Consider the following 22,322-nt stretch of genomic DNA (forward strand, 5'->3'; position numbering starts at 1 on the left):
GAGAAAGCTTGACTTTCATTCATTGCATTTAGTCTCATTAGATAGTTGAACAATGTGCTGATGTGGACAAACTGCAAGAAGATCGAATGAGGATGTGAACAGATGGGTGAAATATAAGAGTTGAAATTTGGGAATGACGCATATGGCTAATGAGTTCCAAGCTATGATTTCCAACATAGGGAAAGGATTTAGGAGTCCATCTGGATTATTTCTTGAAGGTTTTGACCTGATACGTTGCCTCAGTCAAAAAAAACAAACAGACAAAAGTAGAAAGAAATACAATCATAGGGGCTTCCCTGGTGGCGCAGTGGTTGAGAATCCACCTGCCGGTGTAGGGGACTTGGGTTCGTGACCCGGTCCGGGATGATCCCACATGTGGTGGAGCGGCTGGGCCCGTGAGCCATGGCCGCTGAGCCTGCGCGTCCGGAGCCTGCGCGTCCGGAGCCTTTGCTCCGCAACGGGAGAGGCCACAACGGTGAGAGGCCCGCGTACCGCAAAAAAAAAAAAGAAATACAATCATAAATATATAGAGATGAAAGGTGAGAGCAAATCCTCATACTCAAAATCAGAAATAAAATAGAAAACATTATCCTACCAGTGAACAAACTCCTGTTTGAATTTTGAATGATGAATCTCAAATAAAGAGCTAGAAAAGACTATAAATGCTGCTGTGAGATAATCAAGAGAATAAAAGAATTGCTTAGTGAAGATAGATTGACAACCCAGATCTTGGGTGCAGAAAAACAGTCTGAGAGAAAATATAATCAAGCAAGAGGCACAGCTTAAGATAAAAACAGGGGACTTCCCTGGTGGCGCAGTGGTTAAGAATCTGCCTGCCAATGCAGGGGACACATGTTTGAGCCCCTGGTCCAGGGAGATCCCACATGCCGCAGAGCTTCTAAGCCCATGCGCCACGGACGGGCTTCACTACTGAACCCGTGAGCCCAGAGCCTGTGCTCTGCAACAAGAGAAGCTACCGCAAAGAGAAGCCTGCACACTGCAGTGAAGAGTAGCCCCTGCTCACTGCAACTAGAGAAAGCCCGTGTGCAGCAGCGAAGACCCAACGCAGCCAAAAATAAATAAATAAAATAAATAAGTTTATATATACTTTTTAAAAAGATAAAAACAGAGTCTTTCTATCAAATTCCAAAATTCAAAAATTTGGAGGCACACTTTAGTATTGACAAAGCAATTTTAAAAGAAGAAGAAACAACTTTTTTTAACAGGCAGTTTTTAAATTCAGTACTCCAAGAGGTGATGTGAATTAAGAGTTGTATTCAGGGCTATTCAGTTCATACCAAGTTATAAAAATTGGGCTGGTTTAAAAACACACAGAAGTATTTTGAGGTTGATGTTGGGGGGAATCATCATGCCCTTCTGCTAACTACCTTTTATGCCATAAATGGACCTGTTGCTTAAAATGAGAATTTTTCAGTGATCAGTAGCCACCTGCTCTTCTTGAGGGACTGTGAGTGGATCCAAAATTATGAGTCCACTGGCTTTCAGTTTTATATGTGTCTAAGAAACTATTTACACATAGCCCACTATTATAGACAAATTATTTCCCCACCCGCAAATTCATATGTTAAAGCCCTAACCCCCAATGTGACTGCATTTGAAGATAGGGCCTTTAAGGGGATAATTAAGGTTAAATGAGGTCATAAGGATATGGCCCTAATCGGATAGGACTGGTGTTCTTATAAGAAGAGGGAGAGACACCAGACTACCATGTGAGGACACATCAAGAAAGCACTGTCTGCAAGCTGAGGAGAGAGACCTCACCAGGCACCAATCCTGCCGGAACCTTGATCTTGGACTTCCAGCCTCCAGTACTGTGAGAAAATAAAGTTCTGTTGTTTAAGGCACCCAATCTGTGGTATTTTGTTATGGCAGCCTGAACAGACTGATATACTCACTAAGTGAGACACTAAAATTAAGTGAAATAATAAAATTTGGAGTCCAAAACCAAAAAGTAGTATATTATCCAGGTTATATATATGTAGTCTCTCTCTATATATATACATACACAGACTTAGTATGCGCTAGGCACTGTTCTATGTACTTTACATATAAACACCCTTTTAATCTTTACAATTACATGAGGCTGGTGCTATTATTAACTCCATTTTACAGATGATGAAATTGAGACCCCCCCCCAATTAATAATTTGCCTAATGACACAGACTGGGTTTCGGACTGACTCCAGACTATGCTCCTAATCACTGAATATAGTATAGAACAGTGCTATTCAATAGAAATATGATGTGAACCATGTATGTAATTAAAATTTTTCGAGGAACCACATTCTAAAAAGTAATGAGAAACAGGTAAAATTAATTTTAATGATATCTTTCATTTAACACAATATATCCAAAATATCATTTCAATGTGTATTTAATATAAATAATTATTAATGATATATTTTAATTCTTTCTTTACTACTTAAGTCTTCAAAATCCAGTGTGTATTTTAAACTTACAGCACATCTCAAAATTTATATTATATTTTAAGTACTCAATAGCCACTGTATTGGGCAGCACATGAAAAAAGGTATTATAGCTTAGAAAGAACCCCGAACAAGGTCCTTCAAAGCTCCTACTTTAAATATGCACACATATTTGGAATTCTTCCAGTTTTTCAGAAGGAAGTTTTCTTATCACAGTATACCATTAGTGTTGTCTTGAGTTGGTTGTGGTTTTAAATTGCTCCTATTGGAGTATGAATGAAAATATAGAATTGCTGTTATTTTTTCTTGTAAATTTATGTGTGGTTGAAATTTTGTTATTATCAAGTTCTTTTTTCCCTAGAAAGTGGGAACAGGTAGAGTAGAAGGACTTCCTGGCCTTTTCCCCACCTAAATAGGTTATATAGTTAGAAAAAAAGAAAAACTACTGGGGTAGATGGGTTATTGGCCTGACGTGGACCAGCACTGTTTTATTTTATTTTTTTATAACAAGTAAGACACAATTGTGAGATATGGTTAAAGGAGCTTCTATGACGGTGAAATAGAGTGATGCTAACCAGTTTACATAAATCCTTTATGTCGAGTGCAGTAGAACTGTAGGCCTTCTCGTTACCTTACCATACAGGTATGGTTTAGAAGTGTTTCTGAAGGGGTCTTTTCTCTAACATTAGCCTAACTCCAGTGTTATAGAGAAGTGGTTATTTTTAAACCAAGTAAAAAAAGAGCTTCACCATGTTACAACGGCTACATCCCTTCAAGACTTTTTAAAAAATGATTTTAGATTATCTCCTTCTGTTTCCCTATATACACATTTATTGCCTCTAGATTCCAAGGATAAGTGGATAAATGTGATGGTTCACATTTGCCCTGTAACTAGTTAGAATTGGTTCTCTAAGGCAAATATTTCTCCTCCTTTGCTTTAGCTTTACCAAATGATCTGAGCTGAAGCAATCTTTTAAAATGGCCACGATGCACTCAGTGTTTTCAAAAGCAAAGCACTGTAACCATTTAGATCTATCGTCATTATTACAATGCATCCAGTAGCGCTTCTTGTAGAATTAATGCATGGAGCTTCCATTAAGTGTTCTCAGAATCTGCTCGTAAATAGGCCAATCTATTGTTCTCTTGACTAAGTATTCATATGTGAGTTGAAAAATATTCAGAGACATCCCCAAGCAGGGAGGAAAACCCCCACAAATGTCAGGTTTGATAAGAAAGAGTTTCTCTCTAAAGGGTTCTTAGGAGGTTCAGGGGGGTTCCCAAGGGACGGTAGAATAAATAAGCTATTAGGAAAACAGCTAGGAGTCTGGAGATCTGATAGTAGCCCTCAAAAACCCCCAAATGGTTGTCAGCTTAGAAAATCCATGGAGAAAAAAAGATTAAGAAAAATACACTGATTAGACTAATAAAAAATAACAGAAAATATTATAGCAATCTTCAGATATATGAGCTGTGCCTTAGTCAAGAAGCCTGGGTGCAAGTGAAAGAAGACTAATTCAAACTAGTTTAAGTGAAAAAGAGGTTTTTAACCTGTTTACATAACTGAGGAATATCTGAGGAACATCTGCCTGTGGGTATACCTGGACCTGGGGTCTCAAACAATGCTTTCTTGATTCTGTTTCCTTACCTGTCTCTCCTTTCTGCTCCTTTCTGCTTAGTTTCTTGCTTTTCCATTGTATGTGGCATTCCCCACAAGGCAGAAAGATGGCCTCTGGCAATGCAGGTGTCATTGCTCTACAGCTTGGGCTCCAAAGGGAGAGAGAAAACTGTCCCTTGGCCTCCAGTTTGGAAAATTTCATGAATATTGATTGCTCTGGGTTGATTACTTGCCAGACTGGCCGCCTGGACAAATCACTGTTTCCAGGGGGCTGTAGTCCTGCGATCAGCTCAGCCTGGCTTATAGGCCTGCCCCTCCGTGGTGTGATGGGGAGGAAATACACTGTGATTAGCAGCTCCACCAAATCCACTTGGAGATTTCATTAAAGTAGCTTCCAATTCAGTAGGTTTGAGTTGGGGGACTGAGATTCCGTACTTCTAGCAAGCTTCAGGGGCCACCCTTGAGTAGCACTAATCTAGAAGACATTTGTCAATTGGGTATAATTCTATAGCATCTGGTCAGAAGAAAACTGGAGAAGGCTATGTGTGTGAGATTGAGTTTGAACATTTTAGGTTTAATTGCTTGAATTATTCCTTAATGGGAGCACTATTATCCAAATTTTGATGTTCTTTTGGGCCATAGAATTTTGTTATTTGCTAAATGCTCTTGACTCGTAGGAGAGCAATGACTAGAGCACTTACTTTGAACATAGTTTTGAGAAATACAAAAGTAAGATACATATGGAATACGTTGTTCTCCTTAAGACATGAAATAATTTGAGAAAGAGAAGGCTATGGGGCTAGGGCTGGGACTGCGGTGTACAGTTGGGATGACACAGTCACAGGGCAAGGCAGGAGCTAAGAGGATACTTTGTTGTGGGCAGTGCGAAGAAGTCCAGGTAGGCAGAGAATGGCTTGTAGGTACTCAGCATCAGAGAGAATTGGTGACCAGTAACAGGGCTCCATCTCCAGGACTGGGGTTCAAGGGACAGTATTCAAATAATATGGGTGGGGATGGGGAATGAGAATAAAGGCTGGCATGGGGAGGTAAAGATCAAGGTAAAGTATAGAAACTGGGAGATTGGGCAAATTATTTTTTTAATTTTTAATTTTTTTCCGGTACGCGGGCCTCTTACTGTCGTGGCCTCTCTGTCGTGGCCTCTCCCGTTGCGGAGCACAGCCTCCGGACGCGCAGGCGCAGCGGCCATGGCTCACGGGCCCAGCCGCTCCGCAGCATGTGGGATCTTCCCGGACCGGGGCATGAACCCGTGTCCCCTGCATCGGCAGGCGGACTCTCAACCACTGCGCCACCCGGGAAGCCCTGGGCAAATTATTGAGATAAGCATTTAAGATACTAGAAAGGGAAAGGCAAGGGCTTAATTTTAGAAGCACAAACTCCAGGTACCAAATCTGAGGTATGAGATGGAAAACAGGCTGGCTTGATGTCTATTCCATTAGTGCTGAGCTAGAGCTCTTCAGAGCCTATGGTGGAGAGAGTAAAAGTCTTGGAGCTGAAGGGAGTGGAGGCAATAGGGCCATGAGTCCCAATAAAATTTTCAGGTGTGAAGGAGGGATGTATGGATAGGAAATCACACAAGTTATTACAACTGGAAAGTGTTCTATGGCTTTTATGGATAGCTTTTTATTGTGATTTTACAGTTATTGAGTCTAGTCATTGTTCATTACTTCACTAGTTGAGAAAGAACTGTGTCTGTTCACTGGAGTGGTAGTGACAGTAGGTAGATAAACAGATTTGTAACCCAAAGCCTGTATGACTGCCCAGAGGTCCTGCAAAGAGGAGGAGTCAGTTCCGTCAGGCAGTTTTTTGAATCTGAGGTACTGTAAGTATAATATTTCCTCTTGGCCCTTTGGTTAGCTGCGAAGGAAACTACCTAAGTTACAAATCAAAAGCCTTACTACTTTTTACTTCTTTGGATTTATTTCTTAAAAGAATAAGGTGTTGGATCAAAAGGAGAAACCTGGTTGGTTATCTACCCAAAGTATTATGCATATAACCAGAGATGAAATATATTTGTCTTCAAAATTCAGAAATTTCTATACCAAAATATACAGAGCAAGGAAACTCTCCAACAATATAAAGGAAAGTGTGAGGAATTTAGATTCCATAGGGATACTTGTTTTCTTCTCTAATTCCACCTTCAAAAGGTCTGCCGTTGCTTTCACTCTGTACATATTCACCCCTTCTCTCTAGTCATACTATGTGTGGAAGTGAGCTCCCTTGGGAAGCCTTTGGAACTTGCTCGGAGATGGGGAGGGTCCCCAGAACTTCCCTCGAAGTCTGACTCTACATAATGAGGGGAAAAAAGAATCAAGAATAGTCTTTATTGCTCTATTAACATATAAAATATAAAATAGTCATGGGTCTTTGATTTCCTTAGGATAACTGCTAAACGCCTTTTGTAGAAGGAAGAGAACAAAAGAATCTTTGCAGAAGACAATAGCAGTCATGCAAGTTTTAGAAGTAATTCAGAGATTCAAAGGCAACAGTATGTTATATTTTGTGGCAGAGATTCAAGAGTAAGAAACGGATTTTTTAAAAACATCGATTAGGGAATGCCACGTTAATGAGTAGATGCAAGTTAAAAACAGTAAGCCCATGGTGATTCATGGTGAGTCAGCTAAGGTAATTTGGTAATCCTAACACAGGATGTTCTTTGATGTCTCTTTCAGTTTGGGGTTTTTCATTTGTTTGTTTTGGCTTTTTCTTTTTTTTCATCAGGGGAGGAGGAGGGAGAGAGGAAATTCATTTAGGTAAATTAAAATTATGCAAAATCACTTTTCTTGGCTTTTGCAGTTTGATTTAACAAATAAATAAGCACATGTCTATTTGACACCCTTACCTAGAAGCACAAATGTGCTGGAGCCTCTCTATCATGAAGAATGTATTGACTCCAGAAGAGGTGATGATATTTTTTTACTTTTTATTTTGTAATAATTTTAGACATAGAAAATTTGAAAAAAATAGTACAAAGGTGTCACATATATGCTTCATCGAGCTTCCCCAATGTTAATTATCTACATAACTATTAATTAACAGTTAAATATGATGTTAACTATTTCCATCGTATGATGGAAGAACCAGGAAATTACTGTTATCTCAATTATGGACCTTACTGAAAGTTTACCAGTTTTCCCCCAATGTCCTAATTTTCTGTTTCAGTATCCAGTCTAGGATCCCACATTGCATTTTGTCTCTGACAATCTGTGACATTCTTTAGTCTTTCATAACCTTGGCACTTTTTTTTTAAATTTATTTTTGGCTGTGTTGGGTCTTTGTTGCTGCGCAAGGGCTTTCTCTAGCTGTGGCACATGGGCTTCTCATTGCGGTGGCTTCTCTTGTTGTGGAGCACGGGCTCTAGGTGCACGGGCTTCAGTAGTTGTGGCACGTGAGCTCAGTAGTTGTGGCTCACGGGCCCTAGAGCGCAGGTTCAGTGGTTTTGGTGCACGGGCTTAGTTGCTCTGTGACATGTGGGATCTTCCCGGACCAGGGCTCAAACCCGTGTCCCCTGCATTGGAAGGCGGATTCTTAACCACTCCGCCACCAGGGAAGCCCAACCTTCGCACTTTTGAAGAGTACTGTTTAGTTTGTAGAGTATCTCCCAATTTGGGTTTGTCTAGTGTTTTCTCATGATGGGGTTATGCATTTTTGGCAAGGATAATATACAAGTCATCTTATGCCCTTATGTCTCAGGGCATCATGACAGAGGTACATGATGTTGATTTGTCTCATTATTGGTGATGTTAACTTTGATCACTTGTTTAAGTTGGTCATGTTAGGTTTCTTCACTGAAAAGCTCCCATTTTCCCTTTTGGAATTGATAACTATCTTGGTTATTTTGAGAGTTAGGCTAATACCCTGTTTCTCCTAAAAGTTTTGCCCATTGATTTTTGCCTCCATAGGTGGATCTTGTCTGCAATAAATAAGCAGTATAAATAATAAATACTGCAGTATTTGCCTAATAAGGACTTTGTATTATTATCTCTACATTTGTTAATTAGAATTCTTCTATAAGGAAGAGCTGCCCTCTCTTCTCCATTTATTTATTTACTCAGTTATTTATATTGGTATGGACTCAAGGATATTTATTTTATGGTTTATAATCTAATACTATCATTATTTTATTTAGTTGCTCAAGTTGTTCCACATTTGGCCATTGTAGGGTGCCTTTGGGTTGGCTCCTGCATCCTTTGACTTGCCCCATCCTTTTTTGAAAACTTCCTTGTTTTCTGGTACCACAAGATTACCCAGGTTCATCCTGCCCCAGCCCTGGAATCAACCACTTCGCTAAGAAGTCCTGATTCCTTCTATTGGCTTTGTCCTGAGGTCTTGCACTGCTCTGCCTGGGTGGGTAGCTTTTTGGATATGATGTTCTCCTATACTCAGTTTCTTTCTCTGACTTTGGACTTGGAAGGCCAATCCCTAGACATAAACTGTCCTGAGGAATAGCTAATGAACCTCTTCTGGTGCTTTCATTGTGCCTCTATGTTCCCCTCTGAACTATGGATTTTTTTTCTCCTTTGGCTCTCGGTGTCTCCTAGGGACCTTTTGCTACTGTTTTATCTAGTCTGGGACCCATGGATCCCAATATTGGAGCTTACTCTTTTATTTACTGTACTGACTGACCCTGACACTTCCCAAACCACATCTCACTAGGTGGCATAGTTGAATGCTATGGAGGACTAAACTCATCAGCTACCTTTAACTGTGCTGATTAGACTGAGAGGTGGGGTAGGGTAAACTTGTTCCTCTCTCTGGGCTTTTTGGGGAGAGTGTAGCTTGAATTCTTAGTGGTAGAGATGTCAACGAACTCCCAGTGAATGGATGGTCCCAGCAGGTAGAGCCAGGCCAGGAGCCCTACAAAAACCCTAAGCAACGGCCCAGTCCATGGGCTCTGATAATAGTCACTTCTAGTAGCAACTGTATTTCCTTCCTCATACTTCCTTTCTGTTATTCTCTAGCCCTTAAGTACAATTTTATTCAGAAGTTGTGGCTTCACATTAGCTGTGCTTCAGGGATTTTAGTGACGTGTCTATCCTACATAGATGGAGATACAAAAGGGAGAACAATACCCTCTTCCTTGAATCCAGAGAGGAAGTTACAGTGGGGGGGATCATAACTGGGAACAGCTGTGCCAGTGGAGTGGTAGTAGGAGTGTGGTAGTAGGAGGTGGCCATAGCAGAAAAACAACAGCACACCTGTAACACAATCTGGAGAACTTTCCAGTAGTTTCTTTCAGTTGAGTCAGCAGGGTCCATTGTAACTTCCAGATTTAGTGGGAGTATGAGCTGTGACCTTATTTTGTAATTATAGGTTGTTAAAGCCTGGAAATTTGGGATAGATCTATTAAAGTTTATCTTGATAGCTTTCCCCCAATGATCCAGTAAGATCATCTTGAATTTTGTTTTTATCATCCATCATATTAATTATTGTTTTTGGTTATAATTCTGTTCATTTCAAAAACATGACTGTTTTTTTTTAACCTTAATTCAAGTGCAGAATAAAAATGTTGACTTAGGATGGTGACTTGTGGCAGGCACTATGGTTCTCCCTGCAGTTAGAGAACTACGGCTCAATCTATGGTTTCTAAAATCTACCCTTTTTCCTCTTTCTGAGATAAGGAGATTATCTTCCCATTCTAGGATTCTGGCACCGCTCCCATTGTCCACTGATTCTCTAAGATTTCTTGATTCAGAGACCACCTCAGCAAGTTCCTTCGGGGTCCATGAATGTAATTCATTAAGATGTAGAAATATGAAGTCATTTAATGTGGCTAAGTGCTCCTTTCTGATCTCTACCTATTGGTCATTTACTAATAATTAGTTAAGCTGTTAAAAGATGGAGAGAATTTTAGTGTGGGTAGAAACTTTAAAGTGCCTTGCACCACACTATATGCCCAATACATGTTGAACAATTAGATGGATGATTATAGGATGACTGAATGAGTGAATGAATTTCTGACCAGATTGCGTATCTATAATAGTGTTAGTGATACCACTGGGTGTTAACGGGGAAAGTACTTCCTCACTAGAGGAATGGGATTTCTGATTTATACAAGTTAAGATATTATAAGTTTACTAGTTAAGATATGATAAATCAAATACCACACCGTTTCCTTTAGCTAATAGGAATGTTATTTAGCTAATTTAAAATTGGCATCTAGGTATATTGTGTGTCAAAAGATCTGACTTTTAAACTAGCGAAATAAGATTAAGACCTTTTTTTTTTTTTTGAGGTAGGCGGGCCTCTCACTGTTGTGGCCTCTCCCGCTGCGGAGCACAGGCTCCGGACGCGCAGGCTCAGCGGCCATGGCTCACGGGCCCAGCTGCTCCGCAGCATGCGGGATCCTCCCGGACCGGGGCACGGACCCGCGTCCCCTGCATCGGCAGGCAGACTCCCAACCACCGTGCCACTAGGGAAGCCCCAAGACCTTTTTTTTTTTTGTCCATAAACCTACTTAATTTTATTGCTTATTAGCATTATCCATCACAGTGGTTTATATGATTTCCTTTAGGTCACAGAATCTTTCAAGATATGGGGATCCATGATTAAAAGCAAAATACAAGGGGCCCTTGGATAAAGATTGGGGATGACTAGACAAAATCTCTAAGGTCCCTTTCAATCTAACATTTTATGTTTTACGTTTTAAAAATCAGCTTTATTGATGTATAATTTACATACAACCAAATTCACCTATCTGAAAGTGTAAATTTTAATAGGTTTTAAGAACTTTTTTTTTACTGGGAAGAAAAACACTAATTGGTAGATGGAGAATTTTGTGTTCTCTTTTTTTTTTTTTAACATCTTTATTGGAGTATAATTGCTTTGCAATGGTGTGTTAGTTTCTGCTTTATAACAAAGTGAATCAGTTATACATATACATATGTCCCCATATCTCTTCCCTCTTGCATCTCCCTCCCTTCCGCCCTCCCTATCCCACCTCTCTATGTGGTCACAAAGCACCGAGCTGATCACCCTGTGCTATGTGGCTGCTTCCCACTAGCTATCTCTGTTATCTTTTATTTTTTTGTGTGAAACAATTTTATTTGAACATTTTGTGTTTAGCTTCAACATTGGTATCATTATCATCACCAGGGCTGTTTACTCCATTTATTGAGACCTCTAACAGAGTTGTCCAGAGCACATCATCTTCATTTCCATATAAATTATTTGATCTGTTGCACTTTTTAAACCAAAGCATGGTGCTAGCACTTCATGCATATTACATTAGGAAAGAAGGTTCTTCCTTTCATGTTGTAGGTGAATGATCGCTATAACAAAACCACTTTATTTAGAATTTATTTTATTCATTTAGTTTGAATTATCCTTGAATAAACAATGAATCACCTGGTTAAAAAAAGTATACAGTGAAAAGTCTCCCTCTTATCTGTGAGCCCCATCTGCTCAGTTGCTCCCCCAAATTTGAAATCACTTTACAGTTTCTTGTGTATCATCCAAGAGTTTATTTATTCATATATGAATAAATATAAATTTAGGTCTCACCCATCTTTTAAAAAACACTGGCACCGTTTAACATTCACCATTTTTCCCTGGAAATCAGTGAGCCATTTTTTCTTTTATTTTTCTTTTGGAAAAAAGTACTTTTTATTATTTTTAGAACTTATTATTCAGACTGAAATTTCCTGAAATGAAACATAGAGATTCCATATATCCCTTTGTTATGTTCATTCATCTGTTTAATTCATCCCTTCAACAAAAATCTACTGATTTTCTTCTGTGTCAAAAGATCCTGTACTCAGTTCTCAGGATTCAAAGATTATGGATCTTGCCTTTGAAGAACATATAGTATAGTAGGAGCTATAAGACATAAAGCTAAATAACCATGAGAGACATATGAAATGCCACAGCAGTTCAGAAAAGGAAGAGATTAGTCAAATCCTATGGATCAAGGAAGGCTCTGGGAAGAAAATGACCTTTGAGGTGAGCCATGAAATTTTGAGTCTATGTACCTGTGGAGATGGGGTGAGAGAAAAGGAAGAACAAAAAGAACGAAATTGGGTCATTTGTAGAGATGTGGCTGGACCTAGAGTCTCTCATACAGAGTGAAGTTAGTCAGAAAGAGAAAAACAAATATCATATATTAATGCATATATGTGGAATCTAGAAAAAATGGTACGGATGAACCTATTTGCAAGGCAGGAATAAAGACACAGGTGTAGAGAACGCACGTGTGGAAACAGGGCGGGGGGAAGGGGGGATGAATTGGGAGATTGTGATTGACGTATATACACCACCATGTGTAAAACAGATAGCTAGTGGGAACCTGCTGTATAGTGCAGGGAGCTCAGCTCAGTGCTCTGTGGTGACCTAGATGGGTGGGATGGAGGGGTTTGGGAGGGAGGCCCAAGAGGGAGGGGATATATGTATACATATAGCTGATTCACTTTGTTGTACAGCAGAAACTAACACAACATTGTAAAGCAACTATACCCCAATTTAAAAAAAAAAAGTGACAGGAACTTAAAGAAAAAGTAGGAAGGTAACTTATTAGCTTCTGTAAACAAAACTAGAAAAGGCAAGGCTGGAGCTAGCATCAGTGTCAACAGCATACAAAGACTTTATTAAGTTAACCTTTTCTGTCTCTCCTCCCTCCATAGTGCTGCTTCTCCTCGAGGCTCCTTCTTGTAACAGGTCGTATGGTTGCCAATAACTTTGGCACCATATCCTTACTGGTCTCAATCCAAGAGTAAAGAGACAGTTGCCCCTTTGCTTCCAATTCAGAAATTTTGGGAAAGAACTTGTCCAACTTGGTGATTATACCCCACTGTGAGTTGGGGAGGGAGGTCCTGTGTTTGGCAGCCCCACTAGAAACACATAGAATTGGGGAGCAGTGCTCTAAGAGTGCTACGACCAGAGGACGGTAGGAAGGGTGCAGGGCAGGTACAAAGCATGGAGGTTCATTTACCTCTCTAGCATGAGCAAAGGCATGAAGGCAGAAAAATTACAGGCTGTGCTTTGAGTATGGTGAGAAGCTCAGTTAATGTTTCAGAAGCAGGACTGAGACCAGTATGAGGGAAGTGAGGCATCTCTGGTGCAAAATTTAAGGAGGTACTAGCTCTCAGATGCCAATCCTGAACTTGTAAAACTCTGAGTGAGTGCCTTCTTAAATTTTGTACTTTAGGCAGGTTGCTTTCCTCAACCTAATCCTGGCCCTGTTTAGAAGGAAGGGATGCTCAACAGTGTTGAAAATCAATAGGCTGAGTTGTTTGAGGACCAAGTAGAGTGACCTTTGAGGGAATAGTTTTGATGGAATGGTGCAAGTAAAAGCCAGACTGCAGGAGATTGAGGTAGTCTTAAAAATGGAGGCAAAGAATGTAGGCTACTCTCTCGTGAAGTTTGGTGGTGAAGGGAATGATAAGGAAGGAAGTGCAACTTGAGGGGAAAACTGGGGAACCAACAAGTTTATTTTGATTTTATTTTTGATATTGGCAGTATCTGACACCAAAATCAGTCATCTGCTTCCATGGAATGACTTGAAGTGTTCCTGGCTTTCTTCCAACCAAAACTAATTTTCTACTGGCCTATGAGTGATGTCTGAATTGCTACCATTAGTGATTTGGGGTTATTAAATTAAAGGATTATCTCCTAGCAGTTAGTAAGTGCCCTCCCAGGCCCCCATCTGTAAGTAATTCATTAAGCTTTTAGCAGCTATTTGTGTGTTGATGTGAATTGGTTTATCTGATTTTTTGGTGACAACTGAAAATAGATTTTGATAAAGGGAGAGTGAAGAACCCTGAAGAGATTTTGACAGTTTGGGATGCAGCACCTGTAAAAAGCCAAGAGGAAGACACCCCCAAAAGGAAAGGTAACCAGGTTCTAAGGGGTAACCTGTCTACCTCAATTCTACCCAAGGTCAGCTTTCCATTTGCAGTCTTAAGCTCTCCCTTCCTCCATCAATGGATCATTTTTAAAGACAGCTTTTGAGTAGAACCTTTTCAAAACTTTCTTGGAAAATACAATTTTGTCCCAGATAATAGAAAAGAGTACTGAACTTGGAGTCAGAAAACCTCTTTTTGTCAAACTCTCACTGGGCATATGCAGAGGCAGAATTACCTTGAAGCAAATGATGCTTGGGTTTCAAGATACCTCACCTGCACATGCCCCTTTCAAGGCCCTGGGAGGGATTCTAGCAATCTGTTCCCATGATCATGCATTTTAAAAAATTTGGAAATTAAGATGATGTAACTACAATAGACCACAGTCTCTTTCCACTCTTATTTTCTCTTTGTCACATTTCCCCTAAGTTCTGGGTGGCACCTGAGTAATTACTGTCATCTTTGTGATCCAGTAGCTAAAGGGAAGTTGATTTGGAGATGCAGGTAGTTTGGATTTAGTAGTATAAATTGTTATGGTTTGCTGTCACTTCTGTGTATTGCTAGGTTATTGCTTGCTGCTTCAATGCAAGGATGTCTTGCAGGAATATTCCTACTGCCCACTGTGCTGCTTTATGTGTCACAACATGAATGTTTAAGGCCTTTGATCACAAAATGGTTAATGAGTGTTACCAATGCAAAGATTATTTAAGGTGGGTCACTGTTCAAAGAAACTTGAAATATCATGAAACCTTACTGCTTATATATGACAGAAACTTTATAGAGGCCTTCCCAAATTTAATACCAAATTGTATATGGCATTACCAATCATGAGCTATGAAGCTGAAAGAAACCTTTCTAAACCATAAATAATAAAAAAAACATTGAAATCAACCCACACTACAGGAAAGACTGAATTATCTTTCTATTTGAGATTGTACTATAAAATTGTTGTCATATAAAGAAGGAAACAGGGACTTCCCTGGTGGCGCAGTGGTTAAGAATCTGCCTGCTAATGCAGGAGACACGGGTTTGAGCTGTGGTCTGGGAAGATCCCACATGACGCGGAGCAACTAAGCCCGTGCACCACAACTACTGAGCCTGTGCTCTAGAGCCCGCGAGCCACAACTTCTGAGCCTCCGTCCTACAGCTATTGAAGCCTGTGCACCTAGAGCCCGTGCTCCGCAACAAGAGAAGCCACCGCAGTAAGAAGCCTGCACACCGCAACAGAGTAGCCCCCACTCACCGCAACTAGAGAAAGCCTGCACATAGCAACAAAGACCCAATGCAGCCAAAAATAACTAAATAAATGAACTGTTAAAAAATCATTAAAGAAAAAAGAGAAGCAATCAAAGAACATAACAGAGGAAAAAAAGTAGGGAAAAACTATTCTAGAGGTTTATACAACAGTTAATTAATAAAATGATTTTGTTAGTGTTTGAATTTTGTGATGTTTGTTGTATTTGCCAGGTTTTAAAATTTTGTAATTGTTGTCACTTCTTATATCCGATTTTTTACTCACAATCTGGTATCCTTTATCTTAAAGAGTATCCTCCTCTCCAAACTGTGTTAATTTCAAGTTCTACAAAATTTGGATTCTTCCCCCATCCTGTGACTTTGAGCAAGTAATGTGAGCCCCAGTTTTCTTATCTGGAAGGTGGGAATCACCATATCTGCTGACTTAACCATACAGGGTTCTTGTGAGGAAGTGAGATGATGCAGGTGAAAGAACTTTATTATTAGCTCTAAGAACCATACAAATGTAAATAAAGTGGGATCTCTGCTTCCTCCTCAAAGAAATGCACCTTGCCGTTTCTCCAAGAGGTTATGTTATCTTTTCAGGATCAAACGTTACATTTGGGGTTATCCTGACTTGCAGGATGGGGCAGGATCTTTTGGAGAGTTTCACATAGATGACAAGCAGCCCCAAGCAGAGTAAAAAGCCTAGGAAAGAATGATGGTGTGTTAGCCTAAGCCCATTTATTACCACTGTTGTAAACCAACATGCTAGGTTCTCCCTGCTGAGTGTGGTGAGCAGAGCTGCTTCTGATACTAAGGACAGCATTTAGCATTTAAATTCAACAATATTCCAAATATGTAGATGACATCTATTTAAAAAACAAATTTAAGGGGAGTTGTACAGCCTATTTCTTTGCCCTGGCATTTAACCAGGAAAAATGGGAAAGGGGAAGTTCCATTCACTCAACACCTATTATATGTGTATTATTATGTATGGTTCTGTGCTAGGTGCTTTAAATACATTATCCCAGACACCTAGCACAGAACCATACATATAATAGGTGTTCAGTGAATTTATAGACAATATCTCCGGATATTGTCAACCGCTTTTTGCAAAAGTAAAAACCAAGGCTTAAAGAATTGAGTGACTTGCCCACATTCACAGCGATTTGGTATTTTAAGCAAGGTGTGTTTGATTCCACCCTCCTCAGGTACCAGCTCATTGCTACATCCTGCTTACAGTCTAGTTTTCCTTTTCCTATTTGCTTGTCTGTTTTGTTTTTTTTTAAATTTTTTATTTATTTATTTTTGGCTGTGTTGGGTCTTCGTTTCTGTGCGAGGGCTTTCTCTAGTTGCAGTGAGCGGGGGCCACTCTTCATCGCGGTGCGCGGGCCTCTCACTGTCGCGGCCTCTCTTGTTGCGGAGCACAAGCTCCAGACGTGCAGGCTCAATAGTTGTGGCACACAGGCCTAGTTGCTCCACAGCATGTGGGATCTTCCCAGACCAGGGCTGGAACCCGTGTCCCCTGCATTGGCAGGCGGATTCTCAACCACTGCGCTACCAGGGAAGCCCGCTTGTCTGTTTTAAACTGATGAATCCAGCTCAGTCACAATTGCCTGCAAAAATAATTTTATAGATCAGATGTCTAGTATATACACATAGGTCTTTTGTTGAAATATATACTTTGTCATGAATTTATGGAAAATCAAGAATATATCCAAAGCAATAGAATATGCTTTATATATATTTTTTGATGTGGACCATTTTTAAAGTCTTTATTGAATTTGTTACAATATTGCTTCTGTTTTACATTTTGGTCTTTTGGCCATGAGGCATGTGGGATCTTAGCTCCCTGACCAGGGATCGAACCCGCACACCCTGCATTGGAAGGCAAAGTTTTAACCACTGGACTTCCAGGGAAGTCCCCTAGAATATGCTTTAAATGGTGCTTAATTTAAACATAAAATATAATTTAAATGGACAAATCTTTATTAGGAATTTTAAATACCTGAAAATGTTTGAGATGCACAATAAACTAGTTTACCACCAACCATGCTTTTCATATATCAATTTAATATGCACCACCTCACAACACTGTAAAGCAATTATACTCCAATAAAGATGTTAAAAAATATATATATACAGAAAAAAAATGCACCACCTGAACTCAGATATTTGATTTCATGCTAGAAAATTCAAGATTAATCTCTTCATCCAGGAAAAAAAAAAAAGGAAACCAACATTCTCAGGTTGCAGATTGACAGTACCAGGCTAAAATGACTTTCCTCTTGGCAGCTTTATAAATATTTTATCAGAATTCAAAATTACACATAGTTCACTTGCTTGTTTCCATTAAATTTTAAAATTGAGATGAGTTTGGTAGCCAGGGCTTTTGTGATTTACGATTTTAATGAAAACTCTGCCCCCTACCTCATCGCCTAAGCGTGGGGTGGAAATCAACACACTTTCAAAATTGGACACCTCGTCTGATTTGTGATTTTTTGTATTTACTTTTTAATTTGTAGGTCAAAACTAAAATTGGGGAGGGAATGAGAGAGAGAGAGAGAAGAAGGGAGGTGTTATTTTGGAAGGTGAAACTTCTATCATCTTATCATAGACAAAAACTATTAGGAATTATATTCTACAGGGTTCAGAGAGTGTAACAGCTAGAATTTTCAAAACCTAAGGGAATGACTTGTACCTTTCTATTTGGGAAAATATGTTTGTGAGAAGATAATGTTCATGTTATGAACCCAAAACCACAGGATTCTGAAAAACTGTATGTCTAAAGGTAGAATCATCCCAGAGAACCTGAGAAGTAGGTACGAGCCGTTAACCTGAGCTGGGAGGATTCAGGTGAACTTTGGGTCCCATCAACATAAGTCATCTTTGCTGTTCAAATGAGCACAGAGCTGCCAAAACTCCTCCATTAATTCAGAACACAGAGGGCTTCAAGGAAGATCCATTAATTCATTCAATTTAAAAATATTTATTGAGGGCTTCCCTGGTGGCGCAGTGGTTAAGAATGAGGCTGCCAATGCAAGGGGCACGGCCCAGCTCTGGTTGGGGAAGATCCCGCGTGCCACGGAGCAACTAAGACCGCGTGCCACAACTACTGAAGCCCGGGCACCTAGAGCCGGTGCTCTGCAACAATAGAAGCCACTGCAATGAGAAGCCAGCACACCGCAAGGAAGAGGAGCCTACCACTCGCTGCAGCTACAGAAAGCCCGCATAGCAACGAAGAGCCAACGCAGCCAAAAGAAAAAAGATACCTGTTTCACCTTTATTGCTCTGAAACCGTTTCTGGAACCAAGGACAGAAACCAAATTTTATATATATATATATATATATATATATATATATATATATATATGTATGTATGTATGTATGTAGCACCTACTACTTAGGCGAGGCGCTGGGAATATACAGATAAGTAAGATTCAGTACTTGCCCTTAAGGAGCTTACACTCTGGTGGGGGGGTGATGGGTGAGTCCAACATACAGATAAATAAATGCACAAATGTATTACGAACTTTAAAACAGACGTTTAGATAAGGTACGGCGGCAGCATTAAAAAGGAAGTGGAAAAGTCGCTGTGGGGAGCCCAATGATTCTAGAAAGACTCCTTCGAAGAGGGGCAGGACTGATGGATTGACAGGTTAGCCATCGAGGTAGGGGGCGACGTTCTGGGCAGAGGAAACCACTGGGCAAGGGGAAACAGCTAGAAGAGAGGCACTGAGGCGTGAAACTGCTTGTTCTGCCCTGGGATCGCCCTTACACCCCTTTGTCTCCAGACAAGGAGTTCGATCCCTCACGGTAGGGTACGTCTAAAGAAGTTTGGGACTATAAATCCTAGCAAGTAGGGCTGCTAGGCAGGATCTAGCCTGAGGAGATTTCTAAGAGCTGAAACGAAAGCGGCCAAGTTTGCAAAAGAAGGGGGCTCCGGTGGCGGCTTGCCAGAGTTGAATTGTGCGGTCGCGGACATTCGGTTCTCAGGGAGCCCTGCTCTGGGTCCCCGCCCCGACGGCTGACCCTGTGGATCTGCCGGGTGCGCAAATTCCGCTTCCTGAGCCTGGAGCCCCCCTGCTCTCCCGTCCCTGCTCGGAGACTAGCTCGGAGCCGCCGAGAGAGACGGTGGTGGCAAATTCTACTCTCCTCCCCGGCCACGCCAAGCTGCTCTGGGCGGCGTGTCCAGGTCCGACGCTCGCTGCCCGCCTGCGCAGGCCCCTTGCGCAGGGGCCCGACGCACGTGGCAGCAACTTGCGCAGGCCCAGACCCGCGCGACAGTCCTGCGGCGCTCGCCGCCTCCACCCGCTCTAGGCTCACGAACCGCCGCGCTGTCCTAGGCTCGAGGGCGGGCGAGCGCCTCAGCTGCTGCCAGAGTGCACCTGTGGCTGTTTATCCCCTCACCTCAGTTTTTATTTAATTCTTCCCCACGCTCCGATTTTGAGAGGTTTCTTTCTTCGATCTGTATGTCAGGCAGTCTAACAATAGGAGTGGCTCAAGGCCTACACGTCTGAGGGCTCCCAGGGCGCCGGACGGAAAAGGTGGGTGTGTGGAGTTGTCACCTCACAGAGTCGCGATCCGGAGCCTGGAGGAAGGGCCCACCTTCCCGGGTACTGCGGGCCCACTCTAGGCTTCTCCTGGGGAGCAAAGTTCAGGCTTCACTTCCTCGCTCCAGGCTGCCTCCCCTAGGAGACCCACGCGCCCACCGCTCCGGCCGCCATTTCCCACCAGGCCTCCAGGGGCCTCCCCGCGGCCTTCCAGTCGGCTGCTCCGGGCACGGGGTCGGCCGCGCGGCAGAGGGACGCGCCTCGGCGCCGGGGCCAGTGCGCGGACAATGACTCCTTCTCCGCTCGCCGCCTCCTCCTCCCGACACCGCCCCCCTCGCAGCCCCCAGGCAAACCTATTAGCCATTCAGACCGACAAAACCCCGCGGCCCCGCGCATTGTCCCGCGGAGCGCCCGGCCACCGTCATTAGCCCTGATTACGCTGAGCTGCCTGACAGCCCCGCGGGCCGCTCGGCGGACCAACCCCCATTCACCGCCGACCCCCGGCCCCGCCTCACAATAGGAGCGGAAATCGTCGGCGCTCCCGCGTCCCCGGATGAATAGAGCGAAAAGCTGCTTCTCTTCTCTTCCCGCCCTATTCACTCTGTCGTTGGATACAATATTTTTTTTCCTTTTTGTTAAAATTGGGGAGAAGGAACGAGGTCAAGGAAGATTTTGCTTGAGCTCTTTGCCTGTCATTTGTTTAATGTAAACAAAGAGCAAGTCTTCCCCCACCCCCAGCCTCTCATTCCCTCCCTCCCAGATTTTTATATACAAACTGGTGTTGGGAAAGGCGGCACGGGGAGTCGGGGTGGGATGGGGTACGAGGGCGGCCGTGGAAGCCGAGTGGGTCATTAAAGTGGAGGACAGAGGAACTGCGGCATTTGGAGCGCAGGAGCTGTCGCGCTTTTGGTTTAACTGCCGGGTGGTTGAAATATTTATTACCCGTAAAGGAGCCCGAGCTGGGGCTGAGGGTTAAATCCTCACACTGGTCAGATCGGTTGAAATGTAAAAATGCAGCTTCTTTCTACTCTGCTGCAGTAACTGCTTTTGGGGAAATTGTTATAGGAAAAGAATTTTAAGAAAAGAAACCCATCATCATAAGTATTTCTCCAGATTCAGAAACCTTCAGCACTGCTAGTAACTGGAATTAAAAACAAAAACAACAACAACAAAAAACCCCTTTCTAGACCAGGATAAAGCTGATAAGGAAAAAATATCTTAAAAAGAAAACGAAAAACTTTACAATACCTGTCCATGGGAAGATTTGGACCAATTAAAATAAAGTAAATCTGTGTGAAGATTTGGACCAATTTCCAGCAAGTAATCATCAATGAATTGATTATTCTCAAAGAATGATTATTCATAGTTAGGTGCCACCAGGTTTCAGATAAACATTTTTAAAAATCTTTTAAATAATGTGTCACGTCTTAAGATGCTAAAGTGAAATTATATAAATAAATCAACAAATTGGTGAAACAGAATAGTTACTTTATAATGTAACCCTTAGGCAGCATGTTACTTTAAGCAAATTAGATGTACTTTAAAGGCTTTCACCAAAGCAGGAAGAAAAATCCTCCATCACTGTTTGGCCTTCTCTTTTTTGCCACACAATTAAGCATTATTTAAAATTATTTGTAAAAAGAAAGTTTAGTTCTTGCTAAGAACTATGTTTATGTTATGTTACCCCCCCCCCGCCTTTTTTCCCCGTTGAGAATTCAGAATGGACACTTCCTTCTGCTCTTAGGCATCATTTGAACTGCCGAGTGGTGTGGGATTTTTAGAATCTTAAATTCCTTCACATCGTTCCACTAATTAGTCCTTTTCCTTCCCTCTTAGACCTGGAAGCATCCGCTTAAGAGGTAAAATTTGCCAGCTATTTTCTCCAAATGCTGGTCTAGACGGCTGTGTAGTTAGGATGGAGTCTGACTGGGGAACAAAACTGGAAATCTATTGATTTTTCATTGAAGTGCGATACTCCTTAGCAGATTCAGGGCTAGGGTGAGGCAAGGGAGGCACCTAGAGCGCAAAATTTAAGGAGGTACTCACTCCCAGATGCTGTGCACTTGCTTGACCTTGAGAGTGAATGCCTCTTTAAATTTTGTAGTCTAGATGCCTCCCTTCTCTTTGGAGTCCTGGTCCTGCTGCTTGGCATTCTAGGAAGTACCAGGGGCTCTAGGAAATAAAATAGAGCCTTGAGGAAGCTCTACCATCCAAGCCTTTCAGGACCCACAGAAGGGCATTTGGTTGCTTTCCGGAAGAACACCAGCTTGATCACAAAGACTTCCCCACTCCTTCCCTGTAGAGCTCTTGTGCAAGAGAGTTTTGATTGTCAACAATTCTCTGGATAAGGGCCCCAGTATACAAAGACAACCATTTATAAAGCCCAAACGAGGCCAAATCTGTTTAAATGATTTAGAAACTAAAAATCAGCCCTTATTCATGTCCTGGGCTTTCCCCGTATATCTTGCCATTTGACAGCTTTTTGTCTTCCATGACTTCACTTATTTTTGTTTGGTTTGCACATTGGCACTTCTACCCAAATAAGTCAGCAGGCTTCTGAACCAAAGAGCATCTGCTAAGGACGGAGAGGCAAATTGAAAGAAGTCCAACGGTGGAAG

The sequence above is a fragment of the Lipotes vexillifer genome, unplaced genomic scaffold (assembly GCF_000442215.2).
Source record: "Lipotes vexillifer unplaced genomic scaffold, Lipotes_vexillifer_v1.1 scaffold1188, whole genome shotgun sequence".
NCBI classification, from domain to species: domain Eukaryota; kingdom Metazoa; phylum Chordata; class Mammalia; order Artiodactyla; family Lipotidae; genus Lipotes; species Lipotes vexillifer.